Source organism: Canis lupus, chromosome 12 (assembly GCF_003254725.2).
Source record: "Canis lupus dingo isolate Sandy chromosome 12, ASM325472v2, whole genome shotgun sequence".
NCBI classification, from domain to species: domain Eukaryota; kingdom Metazoa; phylum Chordata; class Mammalia; order Carnivora; family Canidae; genus Canis; species Canis lupus.
Window position 1 is genome coordinate 36,125,218 of NC_064254.1, and position 14,743 is coordinate 36,139,960.

Below are 14,743 nucleotides of genomic sequence, written 5' to 3' on the forward strand. Positions count from 1 at the left end.
AGGGACAGGGATTTTTGTCTTTTTTTGTGGTATAATCTACACTGCAAAGCACACAGTAAACAGTAAACATTTATTATTGTGATGAATGACTGAAAGGAGTTGGGGGAGGGGCTTCTAAGAATATATAATTCCAGAAAACAAATGCTGTGATAGACAAAACTAAAGCAACAGATAAACAAAAACCAAATGGCCTAAAACATCCTCATATTCTAACCCACACAAAGACAACTATATATTCCATCCAGTTTGATATTTAACCTTCTTGGGAAGATAACTTATAAGTAGTGATTCAGAGTTCTTTCAGCCCTAGATTTTACAAGGTACTGGCTGTATTCAATAAGAATGCAGATTTTTATTCTTAAAGAAGTCTTTTCATAGCCCCACGTTTTATTCATTGAAAATATTCCCAAGTGATGAACCTCATAAGCTGTTTCCTTGCCTCTAATTTTCTGTCTTCTGCCACCAGAATTCTTTCTAAGGTACTAGTCTATATTAGGGGCCAGCACATGTTTTCTGTAAAGGGCTAGACAATAAATATTTTAGATTTTGTGGGTGATGTAGTTAGTCCTGGTATCTCTTGCAACTACTCAACTCTAATGTTATAGAGCAAAAGCAGCCATAGATAATATGTAAAGAGTGGTGTGGCTATGTTCCAATGACTCTTTATTTAGAAGAATATAGGTAGCGTGACAAATTTGGACCTTGAGCAGTTTGCTAACTCCTGGTCGAACTCATGTCATCTTGTTACTTAAAATCTCTTGATGGTTTCCCATTGCAACAGAATGAAATTCAGTATTTCTCGTTTGATATACAGCACCCTTCATTGTCTGGCCCCAGCCAATTGTTTCATCCTTATTTTTAGCTACATACATCTCAAATGATCTTCTAGTTTATTGTGTTGATTATACATGAGTTACCCATCAATAGAGGCTTTTGGTCTTCGGCAGCCCTGGTATCTTGTCCTCCCCATCTAATTGACATCTTTGCTACAGCTGACACTGGCCTGGGAAGGTCTTTGATTCTAAAGGCACTGCCATGAAGTTTGAATCCTAATTCCTCAGTCTTAATAAGCAGAGATGCCTATGTTTAACCATTAGAGTTGTCATTGTGAAATGGACACATTGCGACATATCTATATGTATGGGTTGTGTAAAAGATTCAGGCTGATATTTTTTTTACATGTTTTCTTTTTTTAAAATTTTAATAGTCAAATTTATGTTTTCAATCTGAGTTACTAAACATATACATTAAATTTTTTGACAAGTTCAAAATAGCAAAATTTCTTTTTTTTTAAAAAAGATTTTATTTATTTATTCATGAATGACACACAGAGAGAGGCAGAGACACAGCAGAGGGAGAAGCAGATGCCCTGCACAGAGCCCGATGTAGGACTTGATCCTGGACTCCTGGGATCATGCCCTGAGCCAAAGGCAGACGCTCAACCACTGAGTCACCCAGGTGTCCCTCAAATTTCTTAAAATATATAATTGATGGAGGAGTGGAGTGACACTGCACATATATATTATTGCCTCCTATTTTACTAAGAAATATTTTCAGTTCTGAAGATGATGAAAAGCACAATATAATTAGAAAAGATGCAATAAAAGATTGAGATAACTGAATAAAACTGTTAATAAACAGGGTTCACTAAAGAATATTCTTTTGTTTTAAGACTTCTTTTGAATATTCATTCATTTATTCTACAGATATTTATTGCTTGCCTACTTTGTTCTAGGCACCATTTGAAATTCGGAAATACATGGATGTTAAAGATGTTATAAATAAATATCTATGACCAGTATTTTAAATATTAGCCCAACAAACATTTAAAACATCTGCCATAGCTTGGACCACTGACTCTTTTTTGGGTGTGTGTTTTCTTGTGGTGAGATAATGTTGGGGGCTGGGCATTAGAATGCTATCTTGTATGGAAAAACACTTAAAGATGATGTTGTTGTTATTTCAATGAAGTAGTCCTCAGAGTTCCATTTGATTTGATGCTTTTTGTCATTTGGCTTCTCAATGTTAATGTTTCTACCAGACTGAAATAATCTGTCATCCTCTAAAATACTAGCCAAATTTAATTCAAATTAGTTCTGAAATGAAAGATGACACATTTAATCAAGGTAAATACATTGGTGACCATTTGCAAATACATTTTAAAAAGTGACTTTGCCAACCAGATGGTGTCTCCATGCAAACAGCTGGATCTTGAAGAAATACTCTGTATGAAGTAAATTTAGGGCTGGCTCCTAGCAGGAGTGGATTGCCTTCCTTATTCTTTGATTGCAAATAGCTAAGGACAGGCATTTGAGTCTACCCCAAAGTAGAGGCCCTTTCCCAGCGTCAATGATGGTTACTAGGGCAATACTTCTGGATATGTTCTGTCTCTGTCCTGATGTCCCACTCCCTTGGGAGCCTCTTGCTGATGGCCACCAAGTTGATGGCCTATTTCTTGAGAACAGTCTGGGCTCAGACTTTGTAGATCAGCTCTCACTGCTCTGGGCATGGGCAAATGCTCTAGTGCTTTGCCAGTTTTTCTCTTTGGTGTATTCTGTATCGGACTTCCTTGCTTTGGAGTGGGAAGATCTCATTTAATTGAAGGCATGAGACAGAAAGAGGCAAAAGTGGCCATTTTTGTTGTTTTGATTCCAGGTTATATAGGCTTGCCTAACCTAGGCATGAGTCTCCAGGTGGTCTTCTGTGGCTTAGCATGCTGCTGGATTGCAGACTCAGAGCAATCAAGTGTTTATTTGATTAATTTTCCTCTGTGTATATGTATTTGTCAGAGACCCTGCAGGGAGAGGAGACCATTTAAGGATGAGATTTCGAATTAATTTCCCATGCCTGAGCCACTTCTGAAAAAATATTTGTAAGCAAAAATCTGAATCCCTTGTTGACCTAACTTGCATACGCTTTGAAAGAACATAGACCTTCAAATATAGTTGAGTAAAGAATTGAATTGTGTTTATTTTCGTATTGTGAAATTATGTGCACATGGAAAAAAAAATCAAACAGTAAAAGTCTATCCAATTAAAAATGATTAGTCGATCCTTAGCCATAGTGTCACTCACTGGAGGTAATGCCATTCAATAGTTTCTAATGTATGCCTCCAGAAATTTTTCATGTATATACATGAAAGTGTAATTTAAAGGTATGTTAAAAATTTAAGTAGCATTATTTTAAAACACATGCACAAATGGGATTTGATCATTTTATACTTTGCTGTTCTAAATTTAACAGTGTCTTAAAGATGGTTTCATAACAGCACATGGAGACCCACCTCATTCTTATAATGGCTGCATATTTTTTTTATTGCAGGAATGTAGAATAATTTATTCAACGAGGGACTTACCGGTTTAAGGATAATAAATGTCCCACTGAATGGATAATGCTAGCTTGAAGATATTTCTCCCAAGTTAGAGATATAATTTAAACTTACCTCTCTCCTTTTTTCCCCTGGAAAATAAAAATTCAACTCTAGTTATGTTGTTGGAAGTGTGAGATTTGGAGATGCTAATGTTAATTTAGCATCAGTTGGAATAATAACAACATAAAACATAAAATAACGAAAGAATAACAACAACACAAAAACTGTGGCTGGATAATATCTCAAGGTATTAATCTATACCTTGAATATTTCCTTTTGTTGTTAGAAGTACCCTGACAACTCTTCCTTCCCAAGTCCTTGTCTCTGGACAACTGTCACCTACATCTGAAGCAGCCCCCAAGACTAGGGCATTTGTAGAGAAAGGCTGGTAGCTGAAATGTCAGGCTGAGAGATTCAGAGGTTCTTTGAGTTCTTAGAAGCCTGGGCTGGAGAACAGGGAAAGGAAGGCAAAGGAACTACTCACAGGAGAGGAAGGAATGTGGAAAAAAACCTGGGAGGGGTAGGAGTGGAGAAAAACCACCTGGGAGCTGAGAAATGGGGACTCTGAGTGAACATCCTGTTCCCAGAGACTCTCCCTGGTGTCTAGAGCTTCCTCTCCCTGTTCCTACCCTAGCTCACCACTTGCGGCTGATCTTGGAAAGGAAAGCTGTTGTTGGTGTTGAGAAGCTGGGATACCCTAGAATGTGGGGGCTAGTGGTGTTATGAAAGGAGGCTCATCCCCTTAGGCTGGGAGTGTTCCTGTGATCTAGCTCAGTGATGGACACACAGCTTTCATGCCCAGCACTATCATCAAAGCATGGAGAATGCAGAAATGAAATTCCTGAGTATGGACAACTCTTTCAAGGAGTTTTGCTGTAAAGAGGAGCAGAGACATGAGACTATAAGGAAGATGGAAGGAATCTTAAAGGAAGATGGTAGTTAAAACCATACACAGTATCAATCATAATAAAGCCTGAGGCAAGTCCTCCTCTGGACTTTCTGGTTAGGGGAGACAAATATTTATCTTTTTTCTAACTCATTGGGTCTTCTGACATTTGCAACCAAAGGAATCATAGTTAATAAAGAGGGTAATTCTCCTTCATCCCTTGGGCAGGGGAACAGAAAAGATCAGTGATCAATGCAAGAGACTTCCTTTTTGGAGGACCTAAAAGTTTTAAAATATGAAGGAGTAACATTTTAAAAACTTAGTACAAAGTATTTTTAAGAATGCCAAATAATCAGCCTTCAAATTTCTCATGAATCAATAACAAATGAGACACTACTATAAACACTTTGCTAAACTCACAATAAATTGCTAAAAAATAACAGAATTCCTAGTCTATGAATCTCATTGAGCTGTAACCCATCCTCTAGAACAGCTTCCTTCACTCTTAGTTTCAGTGCAATATTTATGTGAATGATTTAAAGACATATATTGGGTAATGATTTTTTCAAAGTCTTAAAATTTTAGGAACATGTCATTCTAATTTTCTAGATTATAGCCTTCTTCAGTTAATATTTCATTTGTCTAATTTTAATATAGAATAATTTATAGTGATAGGTTAAAAAGGATAAGTGATTTTGTTCTAATTAGAATCATATTTTGAAATTAATCAATACCTAAAAGTTTCATTTCTTTCCTTGAAAAGTTTAACACATGCTAGAACATCATTCCTAGGAAAGTGTGTTGAATGGAATATAATGCAAAAAAGTTGAAAAGTGTGGCCAATGCTAATTATTTTTTAATTAACCAAAAAACCCCCCTAAATTTAGTGAAAGCACTTACCCGATAACCTACTTGGAGAATAGAATCTTAAGCTTCTTAATTCCTTACGATGATTTGCAATAGTTAATTAAGAAATTGTTACCTTAAGATAGTCCTGCCTAGACTTGTTACTAGAAAAGAGGAAAAATGAGCATCTTTTGTTATGAGTACATTTTATGAAAGTGACATCTTTTATAAATTACATTAGCAGACTTTTTTCCCTCACAGTAATATCTCTAAGTATATTTTGTTTTGTGAAAAAAAAAAAAAAAAAGATATTCAATTTTTAGTGGAAAAACCAGCCATGAGGAAGACTGCCAAAAAGTGTGAAGATAGCCCCTTTGGCTCTCTATATTCCTGATTTTTCCCTTTATGGATGAATGACTTCTTTTTATAGCCTCTTAAAAGCATGTATTTTTCAGAAAACCAAATCTTCTTCCTTCCATTGCGTGTTTCTAAAAAACTAGTATAGAAGGGAATGACCATAGAAAAATGTCCCTTTGTTCTGGGGTACTAATTTTATATCTTTTTATGTTTTAAGAGAGATTTTTTTAAAAGAAGGTTATTTTTTCTGTGTGGTCAGAAGTCATTCTACAGTGAGGCTGTCAGGAATATAATTTTATTTCTAGCAGACATCTGTTTATCTAAATTTTAGCAAAAAATCTTTATAGCAGGCATCCACTTATCTAGAATCCAAGTATCCAGAAATTTGAAATAAGCAGATTTCCTCTTCACTGCTCATCCCCACGCCCTTTATAATAAGGTCAGGGCAAGGTTTGTAGATAAGTAAGACGAATAGAAGAGGACTGAGGACAGGAATCCAAGGTTTGTTACATTTAGATAAGATATGTGGCCTGATTTTGGGGTGTATGGAAAGAAGACCTAAAAGTGAGGAAACCAGACCATCTAGAGGTCCAAATTGTGCCAGTCATTGCCAGAATTATACCCATTGTTAACATGTAGTCATGTAGTACTGCCCAGGGATTCCCTGTTAGTGGAAGTGAGCATGCAGGTAATATGGACGTAGGGGACCCACCAGCAGCAAGTGTGGGAACTCAGTGATGTGAAGCATAGGTAAGGAAGGGAAATCTAGTTGCTTTAACGGCCAGCATGTTGTTATTATGAGGACTGCACACTCTTTGAAGGTGAGGGGCAGGTTTCCATGGTTTCTGTGGCCTCCTTAATACCTTGTGTGGTGCATGATAGGCACTCAACACATTGCTGTTAATTGAGAAAAGAGAGAGCTCAGTTTCTTTTGGGGTGCAATGTGAGATGGTAGATTTATTCAGAAACTGGATGTGAAGGAAGTTGGGATATAGGACACAAAGAAGAAAATTGGGCTCTGGCCGATAGGGTATTAAATCATCAGGTTATAGGGGGTACCATTGGTTTATTCATCCAACAGCTATTTATTGAACATCTACTCTGCATCATGTGTCACACTAGATGTTTACAGAGTAATGAACAATACAGATGGGGTTTCCTTGGTAGCACATAGGTTCTATCAGGAATACTTGTATTCTACAAATAATCAACCATTAGTGATACATGCTTAGAAGACATGTGCATTGCTATGAAAATGTGCAGTCGTGATGCTTGAATGGGGTGTGAGCAGAAAGGCTTCCTCAAATAATATTTACTCTGGTTCCTGAAAGACAGTAATACTTAGGTGAAGAGGTGGTCTGCGCGGGCAGAGGGATTACCATGTGCAAAGGTACTGAGGTGGGCAGGAACTTTGCTTTTGTGACAGACTGAGAGAAGTCAGTGTGGCCACAGAGTGATGGCAGAAAATAGCGTGAAGCAAAGCTGAAGAGATGGACAGGAAGGGGATTATGCAGAACCACCCAAGCAATTTAAGGCCATGTGTTGTCATAAGGCCACATTGTGTTAATGAATTTTCTTGGGCTTGCAAGCCACAGGCAACATTCTCACTGGCTGAAAAGGAGAAAAGGGAGTTATTGGAAGTGTGACCCTGGGTTGGCTTATAGATGGAAGGAAAGCTGAACAGCCCAGCATTGTTCAGGGTGGAGACTGAGCAGCTCCAGAGAGCTTATTAGCAGCAGGATGTTGTATGGCTAGTATTGCCCTTAAACTTGAGTAAAAGCTACCCATGTTATAGGGCATATCCCTTGGAAGGTCCTCCTTTGCCCTTTTTCCAGTGATTCCTTGGATCCAGGGAACAAGGCATTCTCAGGACAAAGGGTAAATGATCACCTAGAGTTCATGTTCACCCATCTAGACCATAACCTGAGTATCTGGGATTTGGGACTTTCCTGCCCTAAAGGTCCATAAGCCTGCTTTTGGGATATATGTAGAACTTTTTCCTCCAAGTGTAGAACCCTCTAGCAGAAGGAAAATCCTAGAAATCGCCAGTTTAGGGGCTGATGGTTGGAGATAGGACATGCAGGCTGAGGTGAAGTCTCATTGTCTAATGCACTGTTTGGTGCATGGTAGGTACTCAGTACATTTTTGATCAATGCAAAAACAAGGACTAAGAAAAAATATACTGAAATGCATATAATGTCCTTGCAGGCTCAGATGGGGCAGCAGACAGAAATAGAAAGAGGGCGTTTGCCTCAGAACTTTCAGGAATGTGAAAATTCTAAATTTGATCTAGCCTTCCAGATCACTATAAAGGGTGAAGGACAGAATACATTTTACTTAATGGGTTTTTAGCTTTGATTTATAACTTTTGAATATTTAGACATGTAGTATGTGGGCCTCCATTTGTACTTCTTACCCTGGGTCCAACCAGGATATTTTAGGGATAGGTTTGGTTGTGGGCCTTTTCTAGAGCCCTTATATTGGGATAGACTCAGGAACTAATTATGGTCTGTATGCCTCTTTACTAAGGTTTCAGGTTCCCAGAAAAGAAATCAGCTGAGGGCAGGGCAACATGGAATAGACATGAAGATTAGGAGAAAACTGGGGGCTGAACAGCTATTGCTATGGCTGTGTGTTTTATGCGTTTGTTTATTTAAGAGAGAGAGAGAGCAAGCGTGAGTGGGGGGAAGGGCAAAGGAGGAGGGAGAAGCAGGCTCCCACTGAGCAGGGAGCCCAACGTGGGGCTCAACCCAGGACACTGGGATCATGACGTGAGCCGAAGGCAGATGCTTAACTGAGCCACCTAGGCACCCCTGTTTTATGAGTTTTAAATTTTATTCTAAGACCAGTAGAAACCACTGAAAAAGTTTTAAGCAGGAGAATGGCATGGTTGGATCTGATTTGAGAAGGTATTTCACTGGCTTCTGAGTGGGGAATGATCTGGAAGGGACCAACGGTGGATGTTTGAGACCACTAGGAAGTTGAGCCAGTGGGAGGTAATGTTGGTTTGGACAAAAGACTTGGATGGTGATTTGGACATGAAAAGAAGTAGACAGAGAGATGTTCAGAAGGAGAATCAATACTGAACTTATGAATCATTATTGTAGTGAAGAAGATAGCAAATGTTAAGGATTAACTCTAAATTTCTGGCTTTGGAAAGATTGACCCAGTGATAAGGACAGCTGCGTTTTATTTTGGATTTACTCCAGCTAGAATTTTGTTTTCACCATTTCAGCCAAACTGCCCTTATAAGGGTCGCTAGTGATTTCCATATGGTCAGATCCAATGATTAATTCTCATCCCTTGTTCTACCCTCCTGTTCTAAGAGTTGGACAGAGCTGGTCATTCTCCTCTTGAAACACTTTTCTTGGCTATAGTGGAGCCCTTCATCTCCAGGTTTTTTTTTTTTTTTTTTTTTTTTCATTTTACCAAGTGCTCTTTCTCAGCCTCATTTGTTGGATTGTCCTTATCTTTGCAATCTTAAAAGGTTAGAAGGCCTCCAAGGGTTGAGTTCTGGGATCATTTCTTTCTTTATTCCCTAGGTGAGTTCATCTAGTCCTTAGCTTTACAATCTCTTTGCTGACTATTCCTCTTGACCTCTCCCTTGGACCCCATACCTGTAGCTCTCTCTTCTGCTACTTCCACAGTCATGCCACCTCCTCCATGTATGACAACTCCAATTTTCCAGTTGCTCAGGCCAAAAACCTTGAAATCACTCTTGATTCCTTTCATATCCCACATCCAATTTATCAGCAGATCTTGATAACATACTCTTTGAAACATATTCAGAATCCAACTACTTACGACTCTCTATGCAGTTACACCACTGTGAGCAACACCACCTCTCACCTGGATTATTATAGCAGCCTTTGAACTAGAATCTTGCTCTATCCTTGATCCAGTGTAGTCTGCTCCTTATACATATACCTCCATACATGGGGTCCTTCCAAAAAAGAAAAAAGTGAGGTAGTCATCCTCCTGACTTAAAACCTGCCATGGCTTTCCATTCATGCTCTATAAAAGTCAAAATTCTTACTAAGGCCTATTTGGCTTTATATTATTTGGCTTTCTGCTACCTCTCCCCTTATCTCTTACCATCTTTATATCTCTTTGTTAGAGTTGCATGGGCCTTACAGATGTTCCTCAAACACCCAGACATGCTTCCATTTCAGAATATTTGCAATTCCCACTTTGTCTGCCATATTCCCTCAGATATCTAGATGGCTTTCTCTTTCATGTTTTCAGATCTTTGCTAAAATGCTATTTTATAAGGGAAGCCTTATCTGACCACCGTCTCTCAAATCCCACAGCCATCTTTTCCACCTCATATCACTATCTATCCTCTTACTCTGGTTTATTTTTCGGTACAGGACTTGACACCATCAGGACTATTTGTTTATGACCTGTTTCCCTTTCTTGGAATGTGAGCTTCAAGTTCATTGGGATTTGGTCTCTGTATATTACCCCAGAGCCTTGACTAGTGCTTAGCATAGATGATAGGCTCAGTAAGTTAATGTTGGACAAATGAAAGAAGCTCAGAAAGATACATATCTGACTACAGATGCTTTGAAGAATAAGTATGGATTTTCTTCAGGGGTTGGTGACAGGGATGAAGGAGGATTTTTTGAAATTTCTTTTATCATTTCTCAAGGTCACCCCATTTCTTTTTCCTTTCTAAAATTTTTATCTAGCCCCTTCCCCATAGGAGTTTTACAAATCCTCCTTTGTTTCTCTGATTCTCTTTCATCTATTGCTTATGAAAAGAATTTTAGCTGTAATCTACTGGATCTCTAAGTTTGGACTCTAGAACCTGCAACATTAATATTCCTGGGAACTTGTAAAAATGCCAATTATAAAGCCCAACCCCAGACCAACTGAATAAGAAACTCTGGGGTGGGGCCCAGCAACCTATGGTTTTTCTAGTAGCACCACTCTCCTTTCTATCCATACACCTGTCTGCCCCCTAACAGTCCAGTGGTTCATTGAGAAAGTTTAGAACACTTTCCTTAGAAGGTGTGTGTGTGTGTTGTAAAAGATTGCGAAAAATAAAAATTATTTTTATAACATTACATATCTTTGCATGTCACAGGTTAAGCACATGCAACATTTGGAAACTTTGACAAAGAGCTGCCTTTTCTGTTTCTAAAACTCCTTGTAAGCTCTAGGTGGAGGGGAAGTCCTGGATGCTGGTGCTTGCAGTGGACCTGTTGCTTCAGGCACTGTTGCTCTCTTGGTGCCTCTGGGGAGCATGTGGCACTCTTGCCACCTGGGACTGCTTCCTTCAGGCTTCAGGTTGATTTGCTATTAGCATTATGTTTTCAGTCTCAGATTCTTTTGAGAGTCATAAAAGTGTGTTTTCCCATAAAATTGATATATGTGCCTTCATGGTCCAACTAACCTCTGGGTTAATCGATCAGTTGTCAAGAAAGTGTGTTCTAACAATTTTAGTTAAAGAAGTTTGCTATACAAAACTCTTATTTTATAAAAATGGTACTCAGAGAAAATGAGAAGGAGCCCAATACCAGACTCAAGCCCGGATCTCAATCCCTGATCCCAGGGATCTGGGCACGACCTGAGCAAGCCAAAGGCAGCTGCCCAACCACTGAGCCACCCAGGTGTCCCTCATTTGATATATAAACTGAAAGAAAAGATTCTTTCATTTTCCATAGGGAGCAAGAGGCCATTTGATCTTGTCACAACTGCAGACCCTGAAACAATTTGGAAATTTTTATTGTTGACATTTTGGTTAATATCCTTCCTCCCCCCACCCCCCCCAATGCATGTGAATATATCAGGAGAATTATCTACTGCATGCTTTTATTTAAACAAATACTGGCCTATCTCATGCATAGTTTATTAAATTCATCTATTATTGAATATCTAGGCCTTTTCCAATTTTCAGTTACGATGAACAAAATTGTTTATATGCCCTTGGTATGTATGTGATTAATGATATAAGGAGGTGAAATTGCTAAGTCAAAGTTTACATATGCATTTAAATTTTTGTTTTGTTTTTTTTTGCATTTAAATTTTTGATAAATTGGGACACCTGGGTGGCTTAGCAGTTAAGCATCTGCCTTTGGCTCAGGGCATGATCCTGGAGTCCCAGGATTGAGTCCCACGTCAGGCTCATGGAGCCTGCTTCTCCCTCTGCCTATGTCTCTGCCTCTCTCTCTGTGTCTCTCATAAATAAATAAATAAAATCTTAAATTTTTTTAAAAAAATAAATTGGTGCATTTACTTTCAGAATGAAAACTCTGCCAGTTGGAGAACTAAAATATGATTGGTTATTATTTAAAGTTTGCATTTATTTGATTAATGATGGTGTTGAACATCTTGTTATCTATTTATCAGCCACTGAAAATTTTTATACATGTTTATACTTCCTGTCTTTTTTTATTGGAATATTTATCTTAATTATATTGATCATATATATGTATATGATACATGTGATTAAGTTATATGTGGTAAAGCATATTAACCATATATGGTAAAGCATATTAAATATAGTAGTAAAGCATATTAACTGTTCATCACGTATGTTGCACAACTTTTTTCCCCAAATGCCATTTTCCTTTGTGTTTATTTATTTATTATTAATTTTTAAAAAAGATTTTATTTATTTATTCATGAGAGACACAGAGAGAGAGAGAGAGAGAGAGAGGCAGAGACATAGGCAGAGGGAGAAGCAGGCTCCATGCAGGGAGCCTGATATGGGACTCAATCCTAGAACTCTAGGATCATGCCCTGAGCTGAAGGCAGATGCTTAACCACTGAATCACCCAGGCATCTCTCCTTTGTATTTGTTTAAAGGTATCTTAAAAGATTTTCTTGCCATGAAAATTTTCGTGTTTTTCAAATCTGACAATCCTTCATTGTGAACTCTGCCTTTGCTCTCATGCTTAGGAAGAAGTTTTTTCCATCTTATTTAATTCTCTTTTTATTGCCAGAGACAATTATTTCATTTTCTTTTTATTGCCAAATTCAGGGGAAGATAGAAAATTCTCCCCTTGAAGTTTCTAAGAGAAACTGTATCATGTGCAAATAATTTTTTCTCCTTGCAAATTAAAAAAATTCTTTTAATTTTTATTGGTTTAATTATTTAGTTACTACATATAGAAAAGTTTAAAATAATAGTGGGTATCCCAGGTATGCTTGTTTTATTTCTGCTTACAGGAGCTGGATAATGCAAAATATTTTAGAAGCAATCTTTGCATATCATCATTTTGTATTATTTCCTTCTATAAAACTTTCATATTATTAATTTATGTTCAACTCATAGGTTATTAATGCCTGTTTATTCTTAGTTGCTTCCTCTTTTCATTTCTCATATTTATATGTTCACTTTTTTTCCTCATGCAAAACTGTACATAGTATTCAGTATTCTCTAATAGTAATATTTTCCTCTTCAGGATAAGTCTTTGATTATTTTCTCTCTCTGATATGATAATAAGTCCTCTAATTTGGAATATTTTATAAATATAAAAACAAATCTTTGATTTTTAAATGCCAAATTATCAATACAAATAATAAATCAAATGGAAACAAACTTCCTATGGTAGTTAGTATCCATAGATTTTCCTGGACAGCTTTTGCTTTTATGTAAAGAGATGTGTCAGGATGCTTTGCTATGTTTTTTTCTGCCTGAAATATACCCCCGACTTGCCTACTGACTTTTTTCTTCCCAACTCCCTAGTTCAGTAGCACCATGTTTGCCTTTTCTTTAGACTCTGACTTTTGCAACTTTAGAAATGTGACTACCAATTTGTGCTTGCCTGGATTGCAAATTTTAAAGGTTAAAGTATACACGTAAAACTCCAGGAGGATCATGTCTATTTTTAATATAACCTGAATATGTTCTTAATCATAAATTATTTTTTGTAGTTCATTTTGTTTGACATGGTCTCTGATGTTATTGCTGATATTTATATTCCATGGGCTCATTAATGAAAGTCAGACATATTTGAAATAGTATCTGGAAGAAATTGATGAACAAATCAGGAAGATTTGGAGCTGCTAATGGAATCTCTTCGTCTATGTTTCTTTCTCCACATTTAGATTTAGTTATAGTATTAGTTGTGCTAAGATTTCTCGATGAACTTTCAAACATCCCTTGTTTTACCTTTTGCAATTCATTTTTCCTCTATTTTGTATTTTTCCTTCACTTTTGGTATTTTCTTTCTTGCTAGTATATTGGAGTTTTGCAATTTGCATGACATTATTTTCTGTAAATATTCATTCCATATGCCTCTTTTCATGACAGACTGTACTTCAGAGCTCCAGTCTTACCTCTGAAAACAATAATGAAAGTGATGCTTTTCAAAATGTAGCTTGCCAAATATGGCTGAATCTTTTTAGCTGTGTGTGGGTTAGCAGAGCCTACACTGATGTGTAGTTGAAACTTAAATACATTTGTTCCCCTAAATAGGTCAACTAAAAAAAAAAAAAAAAAGCAAAACCCCAAACACAAGTCTTTCTTTCTCCCTTTTGATGTTTCTACTGTTACCAGGACAGGTTTAGAAAGGGCCATACATTTCCTGTCCAGGCTGGAGTGTAGGAGTGAAACTCTGAGGTTTCATTAACTTATTCCAACAAGCCTTTTTGTGCAGCTTTCTCAAGTGCTAGTGTCTTTTGAGAGTTGGGTCCAGGGAACACTGAACTCTGCACCTGAAATCTCCTGCCCTGTCCACTTGGCTTGGCTTTATTGGTCCCGAGGCCACCATCATTTGTTTAGACTATATAGGCCATGAATGCACCATGGAGTCTTAGAGAATACCAAATTCAAACTATGAATATAATTCCTATGTGTTAATTCTGTAGAAGTATTTGCATTATAGTTCAGGTTCCAGGACTTTAATAATTACATAGTTTTTGGTTTAGTTTGTTGGAAAAAAGTTTTGATACTTATTATTTATAGCAAACAAATTGGAAAATTTCCATTATAATTTTCCATTTATATTCATGTATTAGTAAAGACACAAAAATTTTCACTCTGGGCTCATCTGTTTTCTACTATAGTTACTATTTGATCAGGGAAATTCAGAAGAATGAACCATTATATAAACATCAAGAAAAGAAGTTGGAATATGTTCTCTCTTATTGGTTGTCTGAAATAAAGGAAATACAGAGGGGCAACCTCTAAAAGTCATTAACAAAATAATTTTTCTTGAAGTCTAGTTTCATTTTTCTATCATCAAATGAGGTGTGGAACACCTCGTTTACAAATGATTTACTTTCTTAAAGCATTTAGTATATAATTAACATCTAATTACTTTTGTCTTTTA

At 37.1% G+C, this 14,743-nt stretch overlaps 2 long non-coding RNA genes across 14 annotated transcripts in view; one reads left to right on the top strand and one right to left on the bottom strand.

The window, feature by feature from the left end:
* Window positions 1-14,743, top strand: part of LOC112658443 (uncharacterized) — a 161,457-nt gene that overhangs the window by 70,890 nt on the left and 75,824 nt on the right. The gene's annotated exons all lie outside the window — the stretch shown is intronic.
* Window positions 1-14,743, bottom strand: part of LOC112658445 (uncharacterized) — a 108,437-nt gene that overhangs the window by 30,778 nt on the left and 62,916 nt on the right. For 5 of the 12 annotated variants that reach the window (XR_007401222.1, XR_007401215.1, XR_007401214.1 and 2 more), the window contains one exon: window positions 9,309-9,402. This is a non-coding gene — a long non-coding RNA (uncharacterized LOC112658445). Of the gene's footprint in view, window positions 1-596; window positions 5,267-9,308; window positions 9,403-13,581; window positions 13,751-14,743 lie in introns of those variants that run through there. The other 7 variants (XR_007401216.1, XR_003135710.2, XR_003135709.2 and 4 more) reach the window with 6 other exon arrangements.